Source organism: Crinia signifera, chromosome 1 (assembly GCF_055691185.1).
Source record: "Crinia signifera chromosome 1, ASM5569118v1, whole genome shotgun sequence".
Classification (NCBI taxonomy): domain Eukaryota; kingdom Metazoa; phylum Chordata; class Amphibia; order Anura; family Myobatrachidae; genus Crinia; species Crinia signifera.
In genome coordinates this window covers 443,212,782-443,234,807 of record NC_139217.1, presented here as the reverse complement: position 1 = coordinate 443,234,807, position 22,026 = coordinate 443,212,782, and positions in this window count along the sequence as shown.

Here is a 22,026-nt window from a genome sequence, read left to right as displayed (position 1 = left end):
GTTTAATCCTACACACACACAAATCTTTAAATGTCAATAGCTTTCTGTATTAGGAATCTGTTCATAAAAAGTTACATTCTGTTTATGTGGATGTTTTGCAGACTTTATTCATAAAGTACAGCCTGCCACAAAACGAGGAGCTGCAAGCCTGCTGTTCAGCAGAGCAAAAAAGCCTTTTACCATATTTTCATTGCTCATTGAAAGAGTCTGAATGTTAAAAAAAAGTGGAAAAAGTGAGGTTTAACATACTTGTACTCATTAGCAGCAGACCCCAGAAGCAGGGTTTAATGTGACTATCGATTGTACAGTAATGGACTAATAAAGTTGTACCACATTCTGGTTAGACAAGATTGCATCTACTGGAACAGAATTCCTATGTTTTTTTTAAGGTTATTAGGTACAATTTTATTTAGATTCAAAGATAGTTATCAGTTTTATGAAACAAATGTGGTAGGAAAACGCCAGTCATAATTATAAATAATTATTTTCAATAATCTGTTGTTATGGTAAATTTTATTTGGAAATGGATTTAATAGAGTAGGTGGTATTTATTGAATATATTTGCCATATGGAACTATTTGCAATCTCCGCCACATCTACTCCCTCATTCCTACTATCTTCTTGCCAAACGTAAAAGAAATCTAGGTACTCTTTACCTAGAACGGCGCCCATCGGGGTGATCGCGGGATCGCGGGCAGTACATAAACGGCCGCGACGCGATGCCCGCGATCACCGCGATTTTCCCATAGGGAACAATGTTAAAAAGCCAGATTGACTGCGATTTTGCATTCAATGCCTCAATGCCCGCGATTTTACCATAGGAATCAATGTTAAATGGGCTACAGAGCCCAAATAGGCTCAATTAACCCTTAAATGTCACCCCAATTTTTTGACGCCACCCCACGATCCACGCCAACCCGAAGCGTGGCGAGCGCAGCGAGCCCGCGAGGGGCGGCGGTACGCGTCCTCCGACCTTTTCATGCCCTACTATCCACGTCGGCGTGGAGTTGAGAATAGAATAGTGTGGCGAGCGCAGCGAGCCACCGAGCCCGAAGCGTGGCGAGCGCAGCGAGCCCCGCCAGGGGACGCGGATACCTTCACAGTTATACGCGTCCCCTCGCGGACTTCACAGGTGTCCGTGGCGACGCCGACACCTGTGAAGCCCGCGAAGGGACACGTTTACCGGTGAAGGTATCCGCATCCCCTCGCGGGGCTCGCTGCGCTCGCCACGCTTCGGGCTCGCCACACTATTCTATTCTCAACTCCACGCCGACGTGGATAGTAGGGCATGAAAAGGTCGGAGGACGCGTACCGCCGCCCCTCGCGGGCTCGCTGCGCTCGCCACGCTTCGGGTTGGCGTGGATCGTGGGGTGGCGTAAAAAAATTGGGGTGACATTTAAGGGTTAATTGGGTGTATTTGGGCTCTGTAGCCCATTTAACATTGATTCCTATGGGAAAATCGCGGGCATTGAGGCATTTTACATTAAAATCGCGATCAATTAGGCTTTTTAACATTGTTCCCTATGGGAAAATCGCGGTCATCGCGGGTACACGATTTTGATGTACCCGCGATTTACCCGCGATGCCCGCGATGACCGCGATTTTTTACCCCCGACGCCCGCGATTCTGATCGCGGGCGCCGTTCTAGGTAAAGAGTACCGAAATCTATTTTCCAGAGTCTATACGAAGTGGCACACTCAGGGGGGGTTTGCAAGTACCCAGAAATGCATATGGTTCACAGTATACATGCGCAAGGCCATGCTGCAATGATATCCTGCTACTATAGCTATTCGCACATTACTCACAAGGTGATTGACAAGGAGTAGGCGTCCGGGGTGGAAACCGGCCTTTTAGGGGGAGTGCTAAGAAAAATGCTAGGCATGCCGGGAAAAGTGGGGAGAGTGCCTATCCTGCCAGGCATCTTCCTGCTGTGCAGACTAGGTGGGTGCCAGTGGTGTGCCTATAGTGCTGATGTGTTGTGGGAAAGCCACTGCTGGCACTCACCTAGTTATGCCCCTGGGGGAGGAGATTTGTGTTAGGGATTCTATATTTAAGTATTTGCCCCAGAATGAAGACTCTTCTCCAACAGATCCCCTCCCTTCAAGGAATTCCCAGCTATTGCTGTGATGCTTTTAAATGAGATTCCCAATGCACAGACATAATGATTTATTAAGGGAAAATTATCCATAACTTACAGTGTACTTAAAGTACTCACAGCACTTCACTTTTTCCAAATTTTGTTATGGTACAGCATAATATCAAAATGGTATACATTTATTTTTTCCCTCAAAATTCTACACAGAAATATCCCATAATTACAACATGAAAAAAGTTTTTGGGAAATGTTTTTTCAAATTTATTATAAAAAAAAAAAAAAAAGAAATCATGTGTAGATAAGTATTCACAATCTTTGCTCAATACTTTCTTGATGCACTTTTGGCAGAAATTACAGCCTCAAGTCTTTTGAATATGATGCCACAAGCTTGGCACACCTACCTTTAGGCAATATTGCTAATTTTTCTTTGCAGCAACTCTCAAGCACCATCATGTTGGATGAGAGTCAGTGCACAGCCATTTTCAGATCTCCCCAAACATGTTCAATGAGATTCAAGTCTGGGAGCTGGCTGGGTCACTCAAGGGCATTCACAGAGTTGTCCTGAATCCACTCCTTTGATATCTTGGCTATGTGCTTAGGATCGTTCTCGTGTTCATACCTGTAGATTAACTTTTCCCTCTATCCTGACTAGTCTCCCAGTTCCTGTCGCTGACAAACATCCCCACAGCATGATGCTTCCACCACCACTGTAGGGATTGTATGGGCCTGGTGATGAGAAGGGACTAGTTTCCTCCAAACATGACACCTGGCATTCACACCAAAGAATTCAATATCTGTCTCATTAGACCAGATAATTTTGTTTATCGGGGTCTGAAAGTCCTTCAGGTGCATTTTGGCAAACTCCAGATGAGCTGCTTTTTTTTTTTTTTACCAAGGAGTGGCTTCCGTCTGGCTACTCTACCATACAAGCCTGATTGGTGGATTGCTGCAGAGATGGTTGTCATTCTAGAAGGTTCTCCTGTCTCCACAAAGGAATGCTGTAGCTCCGACAGAGTGACCATTGGAAAATAGGGGTTATTCACTGCGCTGAAGTGAAAAAGAAAAAGCAGCTCAATTTGTTTTTAAATACGTATAAAAGATGGGGTGATGAGCGCTAATTAAAGAAGAAAAGATTAAGGAAAGAAAAATAAGGAAAGGAAAATAAGTATGAAAGACACCTGAAATAAAACGGGTTAGTAAAAAATGCTAACAGCTCTTCTGAGCCGGTGTAAATGTCCGTGGAGCGTGCTTGCTATCTTTCCCTACCTCTGGTGCCAGCACCGAGTGTTGCGGGTTGTGAGATCAGCGTGCTGCGGCCGGTTGAGACGCAGCACGTCCTCTCTCTTCTCCCGTCGGCACGAACGGTGTGTCTGAAACGGCGGGTGCCGTTTGAGCTCCGTTGGTGTGGAGCTGTCTTCCAGGGGTGGGGAGCACACTTGGGGGATCACGGAGCAGCCTCTTCTACGCGTTTCATGCTTTCAAGCACTTTTTCTTGAAAAAAAAATTAGGGCACACGCTGCCTGCACAGGGGGGCAGCTCTCAGTCTTAGGGCATATGTCCTGCTTATTATCATGGGACACAGCAATTAATGATGGGCTGCAATGTGCCAGTGCACACACACACACACATAGGCAGAGAGTTTGACACTTACCCGCTCTGATGTGTCCACTCCAGTCTGAGCTGCTCCACCACCAAGGACACAGCTGCGCTCTCACACAGGCGCATTTCCCCCTCCCTCCTGTGAGTAGTGCTCCTCGCACTATCTGTCCAGGAGTGGGGGGCAGCGTGCTCCCGGTCACTGTGCAGTGCACACTCAGCAGTAAGTGACCTGGAGCGCACAGCAGCAGCACCATTCACCACGACGGACCTGCTCTTTCCTCTCTCTGGCTCCTATACAGCAGGTGGGAGCGGAGGAGGGGTTGACGACCGGCGGCACTGCGCTAGAGGGCAGACGTTCTCTGGCTTGTAGGCTGCCGCACATGCGCTGAAGAGGCGGCTTTCTTGTTTAAAAAATAGAGAATAAAAGGTGAAGGCTGGCGGCGCTGCGCGGACCACATGAAGAGGTCTGGCGGGCCGGATTTGGCTAGCAGGCCTTGTGTTTGACACCCCTGGTCTAGGTCGACAGTCAAAGGGTCGACCACTATTGGTTGACAGTTAGAAGGATGATATAGGAGAAAGATCAACATGTATTAGGTCGACATAGTTGTAAGGTTGATGCAAACAAAATGTCGACATGAGTTTTTCATGATTTTTTTTAAAAAACTGACTTGTTCATACTTAACCATCCCAGTGGGTATAGAGTGAAAATATAATAGTGTGCCAAGCGCAGTGAGGCCCCGTGCCCGAAGAATGGCAAGCGCAGCGAGCCATGGGAGGATGCAGTAAGGTAATGCAGTATCCATGTTGATATAGGCTCCCAAAAAAGTTAAACTCAGGTCGACCTTTTCCCATGTTGAATTTCTGCTTGTGACGACCTTTTGACCATGTCGACCTAATGCATGTTGACCTTTTTGCTACCTTGATCTTTTGCCTGTCGACCAATAGTGGTCAACCTTTTAACTGTCGACCTAGAAAATGTCGCCCTTTTTACTGGGATGAAAAGCCCCCCCCCCATGCGTGCCTAAAATGTTGGCTTTGTCATGTGTGAAGGGGATGTGTCCACTCAGGCCAACCCTATTTTCATCACTCTAGGAACTTGCACAGCATTGCCAGAGATGGTGGGCTGCCCTCAAAGACTAAGCTTCCTGCACAGTGCTAAACCCAACATTGCCACCAATACCCTCTTTCCAGCCCCTTAAGTGAAAGTATGGCGCTGGCATCTTAGAAGTTCCACAGCCACCATCTGCTTTAAGTACAACAAGGATATTTTCCTTATAGAAAAAAAGGGGGGAGGTGATCAGTGCGCTACTATCTGCAGCTGGTACTAGAACTTGTCAGGTCCTCAAAACGTATAGGAAAAAAGGGGTGTGTGTACCAGCGTGGGCTGAAAAGAATATAATGAGCAAAAATTTGCAGAACGGTATCCTTTACAATATAGAATTTATTAAAGATAAAATTTTAAAAAGCTGTAATAGCATATGAAATTTTGCAAGTCATAAAAGGGGGTTACAATGTTGTATAAAAATGTAAACCTGTGGACATTCAATTCTCAGCACAATTAGTTAAGAGTATAGCATATAATTTGCATATTACCACACTGACATCTGAAGGTGTAGTCCCATAATAGCAGGTGACCAGGTGGCCAATGGCGATCCCAAAACAGAGTCCAGATGGAGAATTAGGTGTCTCTGATGGGAAAGATGGTAGAACCTGGAGGATATGATGATTTCCGTGTCTGCCTCAGATAATGAGTCCGGATGGGATGGTGCAATGCACAAGTAGATGTCCTGGTTGGTGTGGATAAACTCAGGTTGTAGCAGTGTGCTGGAGGTAGAATGGTCCACTTGATAAAAAGGCTCAACGCGTTTCCCTGGGCCAAAACACCCAGCTTCTTCAGGAGCAGGATATAACTGAGTCCTTATGCTGGGCTGTATAAATACCCCAGTAGTGATTGCTGAAGTGATTACAGCTGTACATTTGTGAAAGTGAATATAGGATACCGTTCATAATAATAATAAAATAATGTCATACTAGAAGGCAGAACTGACTTATTTCTTAATACATGAATGTGAACATCTAAAATTATGTATAGAAAGCACTTTAAATTCATTTTTCTTATTTTATTATCAATGAATGCGCGTCATGTGACCTGTCATGTGACCTGTCATGTGACCTGTCATGTGACCTGTGTGTCATACCCGGAAGTCCCAGTGCAGGTTTACATGTTTTTATTTTTTTGTACAAGTGTCTACTAGTATTCATTTTATCAAAGGCCGGTCACATGCACGCTCTGTGCCAATCGGGGCTTGCTGCGTGGTGTATAGGGTGTGTATAAGCATTCATTCAATCAATGGCCGGTCACATGCACGCGCTAGGCCAATCGGAGCCTGCCACGTGGTGTGTGATGTCACAGGTCACACGGAAGGTCCCTGTCTTATTCGTTAGGAACATACACTTTGAACCAATGGCTGTGGTTCATTTCTAGGTAGTTATTCACCACGTATGGATTGTTTGTAAACAGTGTTAAAAATCGTCATTCAGTCACATGTGTATCAGTAACCAATCCTGGGTCAATCTCATAGAATATGTTCAGAATCACGTAAATAGTATTAGGAACATTGTCTCATCGTCATAGAGACCAGATGTTAATTTATAACAAGAGTAAAGTTTAATCTTCTATTGCGTTTCTTCAAAATAGGAGATAATGTGTTTTTTGCAAAAACGATATGATGAGTCTTATCCATCGTATTAGTCATAATGGACATTTAACAATGTGTCAAATTAGTTGTGGGATGGATGTCTCACAGTCATGGACCGCCACTGTCCCAGTCCAGTCGTGATTAGACGCAAAGGCTGGGGCAGTCTTGGAGGTCCCGACCGAAGAGACATTCACCCCAACAGAAAAGGGAGCAAGAGAATATATTTTAATAATTATTTATAACAATAATATTAATTAATGTACAATATGATGGTAATAGAGAGAATTTTAATGAAGGGAGGGTTGGGGGAAATAAGAACCAAATTCATTATACTGGTGTAGAGAGGCTATGAATGTTATATATAAACAAGGGGTTATACACGATGATGCAGATGTCATTGGATTATTGAATTCAACTCCATACTTTCATTCAACCCATCTGGGTGCATGGAGTTAAACTTCAGCATCCAGTACACTTCCCGTTTACAAAGTTTATTAAATCGGTCACCTCCTCTTTGTGTTCTTTCAATAAGTTCGAGGCCCACTATTGTTAAAGAGGAAGGATCATGGTTGTGGCTTTTTGAAAAGTGTCGAGAAACACTGTGTAAATTATTTTGATTGATAATATTGCGTCTGTGTTCCATAAATCAGACGTGGAGGGGCCTGATCGTACGTCCGATGTATGGGAGATTGCATCCACATTGAAGTAAGTAAATAATGTAATTGGAATTACAATTCATAAATGATTTTAGGTTATATTGTTCACCTGTAATGGGTAAGTTAATTGTATTGACCCTTCGCGGGATATGTTGGCACATCGTGCACCGACCCTTTCCGCATTTAAAGAAACCTTTCGGTTTATTTGTTAGCCAGCTGGTTCCATCTGTTCCTGTGGTGGTTTTTTGTAATGTATTAAGATGGCTAGGTGCCAATAATGACTTGAGTGACCTATTTTTCCTATAGACCACCCTAGGGTTTTTAGGGAGAACTTCGTTAAGGATTTTATCCTGTTGTAGTATCCTATAATTTTGGGATATTATTTTCTTAATTTTGGGGGCTTGGTTGTTAAATTTGCAGATGAAGGTTATGTTATCAATCTCTTTGGATTGTTGTATTTGGGGGGCTCTTTTGACGAGGAGTTCTTGTCTGTTCATTTTTTGGACTTCCTCTAAGGATGCCTCAATCAGTGTATTAGGATAACCCCTATCTCTGAACGATTGTTTAAGGTCATCAGCCTGTTGTTCAAATGTATGGTTACACGTGCAATTGCGTTTGAGACGCATAAATTGACTCTTTGGAATGTTCCTCTTCCAAGGTAAATAATGTGCGCTGGTGTAATGCAGGTACGAATTAGTGTTGACTGGTTTGATATAATTTTGGGATACTATATGGTCATTATTGGAATGGAGAGTCAGGTCCAGAAAATTAATGGTGTGGGTGTCAAAAGTGTGGGTAAAGGTTAAATTAAACTGATTATTATTGATGTGAGTGACAAATTGTGAAGCAGAGTGAAGGTCCCCATCCCAAACAATAAAAAGATCATCTATGTAACGGCCATAGAAGACCAGGCTGTCACCCCAGCCGCCGCCCCACACATGGGTGTCCTCGACCTCCCCCATGTATAGGTTGGTGTAGCTGGGCGCAAACCTGGTCCCCATGGCCGTCCCATTCACCTGAAGAAAGTATTGATCCGAGAAAAGAAAATAATTATGGGTGAGTATGAATTTAATGGAACAATTATAAACATCCTATGTTTGCAACTGAGGTCAACATCGGCCTGTGATAGTCTTTTTTCTATCACTTTGCACCCTAGGTCGTGCGGTATGTTGGTATATAGTGCACTGACATCTAGGGTCATGAAGGCATAGGTGGGTTTCCAGACAATATTTTGGATTTTGGTTAAAAGGTCTGTTGTGTCTCTGATGTATGACCTCAGTTGCATAACATATGGCTGTAAAAAGTGATCAACGTAAAAGGATAGATTGGAAGTAAGAGAATTAATACCAGAAATAATGGGGCGTCCAGGAGGTGCAGTGAGTGATTTGTGGATTTTGGGAAGGAGTGGTGGGAAATTTGGAAAATAAGAAAGTGTATTCTTCTCTGGAAATGACTCCCTCTTGTAAAGCCATGGTTAGTAATGTTTTGAGGTCAGATTGGAAGGTGGTAGTGGGGTCATGCGAGATGATGTTGTAAAATTCTTTATCTTTTAGTTGCCTGTCGGCTTCGCTAATATAATCTGCTCTATTCATGACCACCACTCCACCTCCCTTATCTGCCTCTTTTATTATCAAATCTTTATTTTCGGTAAGTTTTTTTAGGGCTATTTTTTCCTGTTTAGATAAATTCGAAGGAGGAATAGTTTTTTGAGAGTTGGAACAAAGATTCTTAAAATCTTCTAAGGTTATCTTATAAAAGGATTCAATACTGCTGCTTTTGGCAGAAATAGGGAAAAATTCTGACTTATTTTTAAAAATATTTAGTGATGTTTGTAAATCAAAGATTTTTTTGTATGGTTGGGTATTATCTGTATTGTTAGATTCCCATAAGTCTTCTAATATTGTCAGCAATGCGTTGTCGGTAGAGTCAAGGATTATTGGCACTGAACTATCTTCAGTTTTGTCCAGATGTTTTTTGGCAAAAAATCTCTTGCGGCATAAAGTACGAATATATCTATTGAGGTCCACATATAGATCGAAAATATTAGGACCCGATGTTGGAGAGAACTTTAGCCCCTTTGACAAAACCGACAATTCATTGCTGTTTAGTTGTTTATCTGATAAATTGTAAACATATTTTTTGTCATTGATTAAGGTTTTATTTTTATTATGATTTATCTGTAATTTCTTTTGTATGAGTTTCCCCCCTCGTCTTCCTCTGGGCTTGGTTCTCTTCTTCTTTTTGGGGTCCCTCTTTGTTGGTATGCTGGAATATTCCAGCGAGTGTTTTTGGGTCTTGCCCCTAAAAAATGGTGGTGATGGGGTTCATCACTTCTATTCGTAATTGGCTTTTCTTTATGTGTATTCTCTCTGTTTCCCTCTGATGGAGTAGATCCATTGGATGGATGATTTAGTGTTGAATATCTATTCGTTACTGGAATCTCATAATTGCTATCTCTACTTATATTCTTTTTATGTTGGTCTCGGTTGTTAGATTGGTTATAGTCCCTTCTCGGATATTTTTGTACATTGGGATTATTAGTTCTCCTATTTCTAGAGCGTGATCTGTTTTTGGAGTATGACCTATTTTTGGTTCTATATGATCGTACTTGATCATTTTCATAGTCATAAGAGTCTCTCTGAAACTTTTTTTGTTTTATCATTAGAGTTTCTTTTTCATATCTTATGACTCTTTCATTAATTGTTTTGTCCTTCTCATTGAAGCCTTCCTCATTTTTATGGATATCCATGGGTTTTTTCAACAGTTCTATTTCTTTTTCTATAGCATAGACTTTGTCCATTCTGTATCTGACAATTAGTTTCATTAATGATATAGAGCAGGTGTCAAGCAACTGGTCCCATTCTTTCTGATAGGTAATATCTCCCTGAAATATGGAGGGTTTAAATAGCCTGAGTCCCCTCGGGATCATTTGCTTATCAATATACTGCTGTAGATTGTTACTATCTAGCCAGTTGCGAGTTTCCGCTTTAAGAAGGTCTTCTAGTTTATAGAAGTCCTTTTGCCACTCGGATTTGTCAGGTACAGAATTGACAATATTGACCTCAGAGAATTGTGACATATAGTTCTGCCTTCTAGTCTGATGGTCTGAAAAGTTGGTAAAACAGCTCATACTTGCTGCACTGATCGTATATGACAGCAAGAGAAAAAAAGGGGGGAGGTGATCAGTGCGCTACTATCTGCAGCTGGTACTAGGACTTGTCAGGTCCTCAAAACGTATAGGAAAAAAGGGGTGTGTGTACCAGCGCGGGCTGAAAAGAATATAATGAGCAAAAATTTGCAGAACGGTATCCTTTACAATATAGAATTTATTAAAGATAAAATTTAAAAAGCTGTAATAGCATATGAAATTTTGCAAGTCATAAAAGGGGGTTACAATGTTGTATAAAAATGTAAACCTGTGGACATTCATTTCATTCAATTCTCAGCACAATTAGTTGCAAACATAGGATGTTTATAATTGATTCCATTAAATTCATACTCACCCATAATTATTTTCTTTTCTCGGATCAATACTTTCTTCAGGTGAATGGGACGGCCATGGGGACCAGGATTGCGCCCAGCTACGCCAACCTATACATGGGGGAGGTCGAGGACACCCATGTGTGGGGCGGCGGCTGGGGTGACAGCCTGGTCTTCTATGGCCGTTACATAGATGATCTTTTTATTGTTTGGGATGGGGACCTTCACTCTGCTTCACAATTTGTCACTCACATCAATAATAATCAGTTTAATTTAACCTTTACCCACACTTTTGACACCCACACCATTAATTTTCTGGACCTGACTCTCCATTCCAATAATGACCATATAGTATCCCAAAATTATATCAAACCAGTCAACACTAATTCGTACCTGCATTACACCAGCGCACATTATTTACCTTGGAAGAGGAACATTCCAAAGAGTCAATTTATGCGTCTCAAACGCAATTGCACGTGTAACCATACATTTGAACAACAGGCTGATGACCTTAAACAATCGTTCAGAGATAGGGGTTATCCTAATACACTGATTGAGGCATCCTTAGAGGAAGTCCAAAAAATGAACAGACAAGAACTCCTCGTCAAAAGAGCCCCCCAAATACAACAATCCAAAGAGATTGATAACATAACCTTCATCTGCAAATTTAACAACCAAGCCCCCAAAATTAAGAAAATAATATCCCAAAATTATAGGATACTACAACAGTATAAAATCCTTAACGAAATTCTCCCCAAAAACCCTAGGGTGGTCTATAGGAAAAATAGGTCACTCAAGTCATTATTGGCACCTAGCCATCTTAATACATTACAAAAAACCACCACAGGAACAGATGGAACCAGCTGGCTAACAAATAAACACGAAAGGTTTCTTTAAATGCGGAAAGGGTCGGTGCACGATGTGCCAACATATCCCGCGAAGGGTCAATACAATTAACTTACCCATTACAGGTGAACAATATAACCTAAAATCATTTATGAATTGTAATTCCAATTACATTATTTACTTACTTCAATGTGGATGCAATCTCCCATACATCGGACGTACGACCAGGCCCCTCCACGTCTGATTTATGGAACACAGACGCAATATTATCAATCAAAATAATTTACACAGTGTTTCTCGACACTTTTCAAAAAGCCACAACCATGATCCTTCCTCTTTAACAATAGTGGGCCTCGAACTTATTGAAAGAACACAAAGAGGAGGTGACCGATTTAATAAACTTTGTAAACGGGAAGTGTACTGGATGCTGAAGTTTAACTCCATGCACCCAGATGGGTTGAATGAAAGTATGGAGTTGAATTCAATAATCCAATGACATCTGCATCATCGTGTATAACCCCTTGTTTATATATAACATTCATAGCCTCTCTACACCAGTATAATGAATTTGGTTCTTATTTCCCCCAACCCTCCCTTCATTAAAATTCTCTCTATTACCATCATATTGTACATTAATTAATATTATTGTTATAAATAATTATTAAAATATATTCTCTTGCTCCCTTTTCTGTTGGGGTGAATGTCTCTTCGGTCGGGACCTCCAAGACTGCCCCAGCCTTTGCGTCTAATCACGACTGGACTGGGACAGTGGCGGTCCATGACTGTGAGACATCCATCCCACAACTAATTTGACACATTGTTAAATGTCCATTATGACTAATACGATGGATAAGACTCATCATATCGTTTTTGCAAAAAACACATTATCTCCTATTTTGAAGAAACGCAATAGAAGATTAAACTTTACTCTTGTTATAAATTAACATCTGGTCTCTATGACGATGAGACAATGTTCCTAATACTATTTACGTGATTCTGAACATATTCTATGAGATTGACCCAGGATTGGTTACTGATACACATGTGACTGAATGACGATTTTTAACACTGTTTACAAACAATCCCTACGTGGTGAATAACTACCTAGAAATGAACCACAGCCATTGGTTCAAAGTGTATGTTCCTAACGAATAAGACAGGGACCTTCCGTGTGACCTGTGACATCACACACCACGTGGCAGGCTCCGATTGGCCTAGCGCGTGCATGTGACCGGCCATTGATTGAATGAATGCTTATACACACCCTATACACCACGCAGCAAGCCCCGATTGGCACAGAGCGTGCATGTGACCGGCCTTTGATAAAATGAATACTAGTAGACACTTGTACAAAAAAATAAAAAAAAATGTAAACCTGCACTGGGACTTCCGGGTATGACACACAGGTCACATGACAGGTCACATGACAGGTCACATGACGCGCATTCAGTGATAATAAAATAAGAAAAATGAATTTAAAGTGCTTTCTATACATAATTTTAGATGTTCACATTCATGTATTAAGAAATAAGTCAGTTCTGCCTTCTAGTATGACATTATTTTATTATTATTATGAACGGTATCCTATATTCACTTTCACAAATGTACAGCTGTAATCACTTCAGCAATCACTACTGGGGTATTTATACAGCCCAGCATAAGGACTCAGTTATATCCTGCTCCTGAAGAAGCTGGGTGTTTTGGCCCAGGGAAACGCGTTGAGCCTTTTTATCAAGTGGACCATTCTACCTCCAGCACACCGCTACAACCTGAGTTTATCCACACCAACCAGGACATCTACTTGTGCATTGCACCATCCCATCCGGACTCATTATCCGAGGCAGACACGGAAATCATCATATCCTCCAGGTTCTACCATCTTTCCCATCAGAGACACCTAATTCTCCATCTGGACTCTGTTTTGGGATCGCCATTGGCCACCTGGTCACCTGCTATTATGGGACTACACCTTCAGATGTCAGTGTGGTAATATGCAAATTATATGCTATACTCTTAACTAATTGTGCTGAGAATTGAATGTCCACAGGTTTACATTTTTATACAACATTGTAAAACCCTTTTATGACTTGCAAAATTTCATATGCTATTACAGCTTTTTAAAATGTTATCTTTAATAAATTCTATATTGTAAAGGATACCGTTCTGCAAATTTTTGCTCATTATATTCTTTTCAGCCCACGCTGGTACACACACCCCTATTTTCCTTATAGATATCCTTAACTTTGTGATAGGCAGACTCGGTGGTGCCCCCATATCCCAGCGCCTTAAGCAGCTACCTAAAGCTGCTCTAATGGTAGAGCCGTCGTTAGGGGGCAGTGGGTTGAAGTCTTGCCTAGGGTGCCACGAAGCCTTACATGATCCCTGGGTTGCACTCTGCTGACTCCTACTGTGAATGGAGCTGAGTGCTGCACATAACATAACAGTGCTTCACTGGTGAGAAGTCACGCCTCAGAGGGTGACACTGGTTATGGACCATACCAAGGGATTAAATAATCAATAAACTGATTAGGTTGCAGCCTGGGATGCTTCATCCTGAGGCAGGTACGTCAGGAAGAGGAGATCCTCTGAGAGCCCCGGCTGGCTCTGCCGCCAAGGCTGTGATTGATACCAATGCAACCGTTGCCAGCACTGCTAGTGCAGTAAGGGGCAATATGTATGGAGCTGGGGGCCTGAGCCTGTTACAGATTTTTAGCTGAATATGAGCTAAAATGTTGGTGGTGGGAAAGGTGGGGATGGACATTTCTGTATTAGCCTGGGGCAGCTTGAACCCTTAATTAGGCCCTGCCCATACCCCTGCCCTCACAGTGATGCCACTGGATAGCTGGGTTACCTTGCTACGTGTGGACTCTACTTAAGAGGTAAAAGTTTTAACTGAGTAATTTCCCATAGATGAAAGGCTGAAATAAGGCCAAACATGCAGTTGTGAAGATGAGACATAAAGATGCAGCCGCCATTATCTATACCACTCTAGGCGCACCGATAATGGTATCCAAGTGCGTGTAATACGTTCTCACACCCCATTTGCACCAATTGACATGTGAGTGAGATGACACGAGTCTCCTTCACGGCGAACGGCATTTTTCAAACATGGCCTGTAAAAAGACAAAAGCTGGTTAGTTGGTACTTTATATCTCTTTCTAATTTATCACTCCCTTATAGCCCTTTCAGACATACTACCCGTGATTTTAAACCAGGTACAATCCCGGGTAACTTTTTAAAAATCCCGGGTCCATTGCAGGTGCACAGGACCCAGGTTTTTATTCTACTAAAATCCCAGGTAGAGCCATTCAGACATATACTAGTCCCGGGATTATGCGGGGAACTTGTAAAATCTTGGTATGTCTGAAAGGGATATTAGACAGAAAACTACATAGGATCATCTCAGTAAGGATGGGCGCAGAGCAGGAAAGGTAAGTGCTAGATACACTACGTTGCAGAATGTCTTCAAACTACACGTCTTTTTTCCTTAAATCGGACATGTTGTAGGAGCATGTTAAAAAGTTTTATAATTAATAGACATTTTTTGAATATACAGGTAAAAGTTTTTTTAATGTTTCCTTAATTATATGCAATAATAATTGGATGTGATTTTAATGGTTCCTGTTCCAGCATTTTTCTTTGATTTTAAGAACCTGTTCATTAAAAGGCTGTGAAATTCAAAAAATTTGATTGACATTTTACGAAACAATTTTACATTTTACAAAACAATTGTGGAAAATAGAATGTTTTTTATGCATTAGGTTCAACAATGTCAATCTTTTATTTAATAGATAACCTTATGTTTCCTTGTTTTCTTACAGTCTGTGAGTTACTGGGCATCTACCGGTCTGGCCTCACTCTCCATTACTTGTTGATCAACGATAGAATTACTGCTACCAAATAAACTTTAATCCGTCACTCCTGGATTCATGGTTATTGGAGCCAAACAAGATTGTCTACTATAGACTTGGATACCAATATACAACTTCACACAACTGACAGAAGGAGCTGAAAGCAGATGACACCTTTCTTCATAGGCAGTGGCGCAGAGAGAGGGTTTACTAATTACTCGGGCCTAGGTCTGATAGAGGGGTCCATTGGGGCCCCTGTTACCTGGCAGCAGCAGCAATCTCAACAAAGCGTATGCTGGTGTTCGCGGGGCTGCAGTGTGGCCAAGGAGTTGCTTAAAGTACTGTTATTTCTGTGTTTTATTTTAGAAGTGCAAGGCCACGCCTCCGATGATTATGCCACACCCCCTGTAAAGTACCTGGGCCTGGTCAGGATCTGTACTACACTTTAATCATGATCTTGCTGTATATCGTTTTAAAATGTATTAGTCAATCTTCCTCTTGCCCCGGTGAAACCCTGAAAGCTGAGGTATCCTCAGTGTCGATGGCAGCATAATAATTTAAAGGGCACCAGCTAAAATCTTTAATGGGGCCCCAAATTAGTCAGGGCCAGCTCTCTGTTCTGCAGTACTGCAGTTAGAAAGAAATAGTACTGTCACACTACTACTATTGTACTGTATTTCTGTAGACCCTGCATGTCACCTTTCATCAGAGCGGAAAATGGTTTCCTCATTGACATGAGTTCTTTCCCCATTGCAGCTTAAACTTTTATCATTTTGTAAAATTGGAGGAAAAGAGGGCAACGTGCTACATTAATGCAAACACATAAAAGATATACTGAAAACTGCAAAATGACCGAGGTATTCAGAATCCTCTTTGTTGTGCCTCTCGATTTGCATAGCTCAACTAGATTAACGAAAAGAGTGCACAATTTGGTAGAATAATTGGCATGTATGGAGGAACAGAAATTTGTACAGACAGATCATGGTAATAACTAGTAATAACTCCACGGAATCCGAACCGCTCCGAACATAGCTGGCCGATGTCCCGCGAGCCATGCTTGTGAGTTTCCGGCTTCATTCGGAAACCCTAGTGCGGCCGAACGCGGGAATCGGGGGTCGGATTCTCACAAGATGCAGAGTCTATAAAAGCTTGGTGTCATTTGGCGCCATTTCACAGTCACACTTCCAGCTGCGCACAGCTCTGCTCATGGGGGGTCTGGGTGTTATGAAGAAGTGTTGATTTGAACTTGAACTTGTCATAAATCACTTGTTGTCATCAATCATTAGTGTGCAGAGGGGTGTTGTGCAGAGGGGTGCTGTGCAGTGCAGACAGAGGGGTGTTGTGTAATGCAGACTGCAGACAGAGGGGTGCTGTGAAGTGCAGACAGAGGGGTGTTGTGTAATGCAGAGTGCAGACAGATGGGTGTTGTGCAGTGCAGACAGAGGGGTGCTGTGAAGTGCAGACAGAGGGGTGTTGTGCAGTGCAGACAGAGGGGTGCTGTGAAGTGCAGACATAGGGGTGTTGTGTAATGCAGAGTGCAGACAGAAGGGTGTTGTGCAGTGCAGACAGAGGGGTGCTGTGAAGTGCAGACAGAGGGGTGTTGTGCAGTGCAGACAGAGGGGTGCTGTGCAGTGCAGACAGAGGGGTGCTGTGCAGTGCAGACAGAGGGGTGTTGTGTAATGCAGAGTGCAGACAGAGGGGTGTTGTGCAGTGCAGACAGAGGGGTGCTGTAAAGTGCAGACAGAGGGGTGTTGTGCAGTGCAGACAGAGGGGTGCTTTGAAGTGCAGACAGAGGGGTGTTGTGTAATGCAGAGTGCAGACAGAGGGGTGTTGTGCAGTGCAGACAGAGGGGTGCTGTAAAGTGCAGACAGAGGGGTGTTGTGCAGTGCAGACAGAGGGGTGCTGTGAAGTGCAGACAGAGGGGTGTTGTGTAATGCAGAGTGCAGACAGAGGGGTGTTGTGCAGTGCAGACAGAGGGGTGCTGTAAAGTGCAGACAGAGGGGTGTTGTGCAGTGCAGACAGAGGGGTGCTGTGAAGTGCAGACAGAGGGGTGCTGTGTAATGCAGAGTGCAGACAGAGGGGTGTTGTGCAGTGCAGACTGCAGAGGGGTTTGTGCTGTGCAGACTCAGAGGGGTGTTGTGAAGTGCAGACTAGAGGGGTTTGTGCAGTGTGTAGAGGGGTGTTGTGCAGACAGGGGTTTGGGCTGTGCAGATGGGTTTGTGGCAGTATAGTGCAGACTCAGCAGAGGGGTTTGTGCAGTGCAGAGGGTTTTGTGCTGTGCAGACTGCAGAGGGGTTTGTGTGCTGGGTTATATATTAATATATAATATACTTAATTATATTGTAGCAATTATACTGGTCGTGTGTTAGGCAGGCTGTCAGTCAGTGTAGTGGGGTACACAGGCAGGCTGTCAGTCAGCTTTTCATTGTTCTTTTTTTTTCATTGTGGTGTGTGGTCACTGTGGTCTGCTGCACTGCAATCCAATACACCATACATATACTACTGTTAGAAGCAGAACAAGTTCCTTGTGTGATTGTTCTGCCTCCATCCAAGGCCCGTCCATCAAAAAAAATACAATATAAAAATACATTTTGCTGTTCTTTATTTTTTTTTGCTGTATACTGCACCCCAATAGTATACACCACAAGTTCCATGTGTAATGTTCTGCATCCACACAGCGTTATACAAGCTGCACATTAAAAATAATAATGAAAGTAAAAAATCCAAATCAATTGTTCTCTTCTTTATTTATTGTTTGTGTGTACTGCACCCATAGTATACTGTCAGAAGGTGTGTGTGTGATTGTTTGGCCTTCACGTAACATTATACAAGCTGCGCATTAAAAACACATTTAATTAATTAAAGTGAAAAAATCCAAATAAATTTTTCTCTTCTTTATTCATTGTTTGTGTGTACTGCACCCAGTGTACGAGAACGCATCCCCTCGCATGCGGTCGAAGGGGGAGAAATGATTTGATGGTCGCCGACCATCGAATGATTTTTCTCCAGCTCCGGACATAAAAGTCAGTCTGAACTGACTTTTATTTCTGCCGGAGATGGTCGAAAAGGGGGCGGGCGCTGAGGTCATGTGACATCATGTGATGTCAACTGCCCGCCCTAAGCAGGCAACACCACACCTGCGTTCCTAGGGAAACGTCCATACCCACCCTCTTCCTCTCCTGCCTGTGCAAACGCCATGGCGATTGTGGTCCTTGCCAAAGGTGTTTGCACATTGTTGCATATTGCATTTACGCCCATGCGCAGACCCCCCCACCATCGAAAATGGAGACGAATCCGGACCCGTACGGACTGGTCCGAATTGGCCCCTCTATAAACCAATGATGTGACATATTGCAAAGTTTAAAAACTTTCCTTTTATATGTTACATTTCAGATAAAAATGCACTGGAACAATGCTGCGGCTGACACCGTGTAATGTAGCATTACTGGCTAATATAATTCCAGCTCTTACCGAGTGCACCGAATCAGCACTGGCATCTGTATGTGGTCGCGGAAAAAAATTACCAGTGTTGTTACTCAATAGCAAATAATGTCCTAAGTGCTCTTGTGATTGCAGTCCGGAAAATCCAATGCCACTCCGGTGCTGAAGTGAAATGAACCCAGTTATGTTTTGTTATTTCAGTGTCACTTTATTTCAGGAGATTTCTTTTTAATAGAAATGCATTTGTTTGTCATGTGGCAGCCAAGTACTTTACTGGTCTTACAAATAAATGTTTTACATGTTTTGAAACACCGTAACTACCAAATTACTAGTGAGACGAAAGGGCAACTAAACATTGCATTATTTTCAGAAAGGTAAAATATATTTTTTATAATATCTAATAGTCCATTCACCCTTGAAAATCTTCTGGGCTTCTCCTCTATCAATGGAGATACAGCAAAATCACATTATCATATAATGCTGCAGAATACCATCTCTATCATCATCATTATCATCTTCTTTTATTTATAGTAGGGATGGGGAACCTTCGGCCCTCCTGCTGGTGTTCAACTACACATCCCAGCGTGCCCTGCAACAGTTTTAGGAGTGCCAAATAGCAAAACTTTAGCAAGGCATGCTGGGATGTGTAGTTCAACAACAGCTGGAGGGCCGAAGGTTCCCCATCTCTGATTTAAAGGGTGTCATGGTATAATGTAGCGCAATAGAATCATCCTACAGATATGGCATATGAGAATATACTGTAATAAGCGAACATAACATATAAATGCATATACAGTAGTGGCTCATGTGTACGGTCATTATGTCGGCACAGTACAGGTCAACATGCATTGGGTTGACCACTGAAGGTCGATGTGGCTTAGGCAGACACCTAAAATAGGGCGACATGCCTAAGGTCAACATGGTTGGAAGGTCAACACATGCATTAGGTCGACAATGGCAAGGTCGGCAGTTCAAAGGTCAACATGTGTTTTTCACTTTTTTTTTCTCAAGCTGACATGTGCCCACAAGTGGTATTTTATATTCTACCATCCGCTAGGGTGTGGAGGAAGAATAGGATAGTGTGCCGAGTGTAGTGAGGCACCGTACCCAAAGCATGGTGAGCGTAGGGAGCCATGTGAGGGGGCGTGGTACACTTAGATGGTGTCCATGTCGACCTTGTCCACATGGGATACGGTCATTAGGTCTACAACAACTGGGTCGACAAGCATTGGGTCGACACCACTAGGTCGACATGCAGCAAGGTCGACATGGGTTAAGGTCGACATGGGTCAAGGTCAACATGGATCTAGGTTGACATGGGTCTAGGTCGACATGGGTGTAGGTCGACACAAGCATTAGGTCGACATGGGCTAGGTCGACAATCAAAAGGTCAACATGAGGTTTTTCACTGTTTTTTGAGCCGAAATGTGCGGACAGGCAGTATTTCATGCCCTACCATCCACTACGGCGCGGTGGGAGAATAAAATAGTATGCCGTGCGTAGCGAGGTACCGTGCCCGAAGCTTCGCGAGCGAAGCGAGAGACGCACCGTGCCCGAAGCATCGCGAGCTAAGCGAGGGTTGTACTTCAAACTGTGTCCATGTCGATTATGTCGACATCCGGATAAAAAAAATGTGGGAAAAAACCGGTGTTGACCTTTTGACCCATGTTGACCTAATGCTTGTGTCGACCTAATGTCATGTCGACCTAGACCCATGTTGACCTTGATCCATGTCGACATTGGCCCATGTCGTCTTTGTTGCATGTCGACCTAGTGGTGTCGACCCAATGCTTGTCAACCTAATTGTTATAGACCCAACGATCCCAACCCGTTCCACATTCAGGACCAAAAAGAGTGAAAAAACTCATGTCGGCCTTTGACTGTCAACCTTAGACTGAGATGAGCTAAAGAAAAGAGAGGTCTACGTGTTTAAGTACTTACTTTCGAGGAAGGGAATAATTTGGGTTTGGATTGAAGGCTATAAGTGAAACAGGCATGACGATTTAGTAGGCAATCATAAAGAAGTGGGCTGTGAAGGAGCGTTTAAAGTTGGGGAGATTGGTTGGAATATAATTTGTTTGGTAGTGCCCGTCAGGGAGTTCTCAAGGTGCAGTATAAAGGGAGCCTTGGAGACAGGTGTGGGTGGAGTCATTAAAGGTGAAGAGAGGTGAATGACAAAGGCATGGAATGGTTTGAATTGGGGAGTTTCTTTTGATGAGTTCATAAATGTATTGAGGAGAGCAGTTAGCAATAGCTTTGTAAGTGATGGTACAACGCTTGTTCTGAATTCTGACAATAATGGAGAGGTTGTTGAATGGGTTTCCAGAGTGGATCAGAAGAATAGAAACAAATGGAGAGATAAACTATTTAGTCATAGGATTCTCGATGGTGTAAAGTGGATGAGGTGTGAACAATACTGCGTTCATATGGTATTCTATCATTACATTTTAGAAGGTGAGACCGTTACATTTTCTACAGTGTTTCAACGTCGGCTCTTACTAAATTGTAGTAGCGGGCAGCCGCTACCCATGTGCCCACTGAGGAGACAGCCAACAGCCTTGTATCCTGGCAAACGCACAATCAATGTGGCAGGCACCAAGACCTGTGTAGATGCTGCAGCATGACTGTGTATATGCCTTACCCTGGATTCTATGGACTGCATCGACTGCAGCCTATAAAACCTGGCTAGAGCTGCACGAAAGGCATGGAATGGCTTTCTATAGGAAGTCAGCTCCCTGCTTACGACAGCCCAGGCTGGCAGTCTCAGATAGAGAAAGACTTCCCAATAGTACTACCTATAGTGTCTGTGACTGACAGGTAGGTCTTTCAAAAGAAAGTCAATGCCAGTGAAGTAAGTGCAGTCAAGGACTGGCTCACTGAGTCGAGTGGAGGATTGTACTTTTGGGGGCTGCAGTTAAAATTCTCTGCTGTCATTATAGGTTGTTCCTCCTTCATATATAAGTGATCCTCCAGAGTCAGCTGACATTTGGCAGTTGAGCGGTTTGTGTCGTCTATCATGTTTTTCTTGTTTCTCTTCCATGTATATCAATATCATATTTGCAATCAATGCTACAAAGTTACCACTCTAATATGTTTGGTGATGACAGGAGTGTTGATAGGAGTTATCAATGTCTTTTGGACTATCTCCTAACTCCTCTTCACTGGCTCCCCCTCCCTACACTGACAGACTCTTGAGTCAATCTTTCCATTTTAGGTTTCAAGGCTCTAGCGAGCAGGGTCCTCCTTTCTCTTCCATTCCTGATGGCTCTCACCTAGACCCTCATTCTGATTGGTTCACTACAGTGTGAATTTGAATGGTGCATACCCTCCAACATGACCCATTCCATTAGGTACAAAAT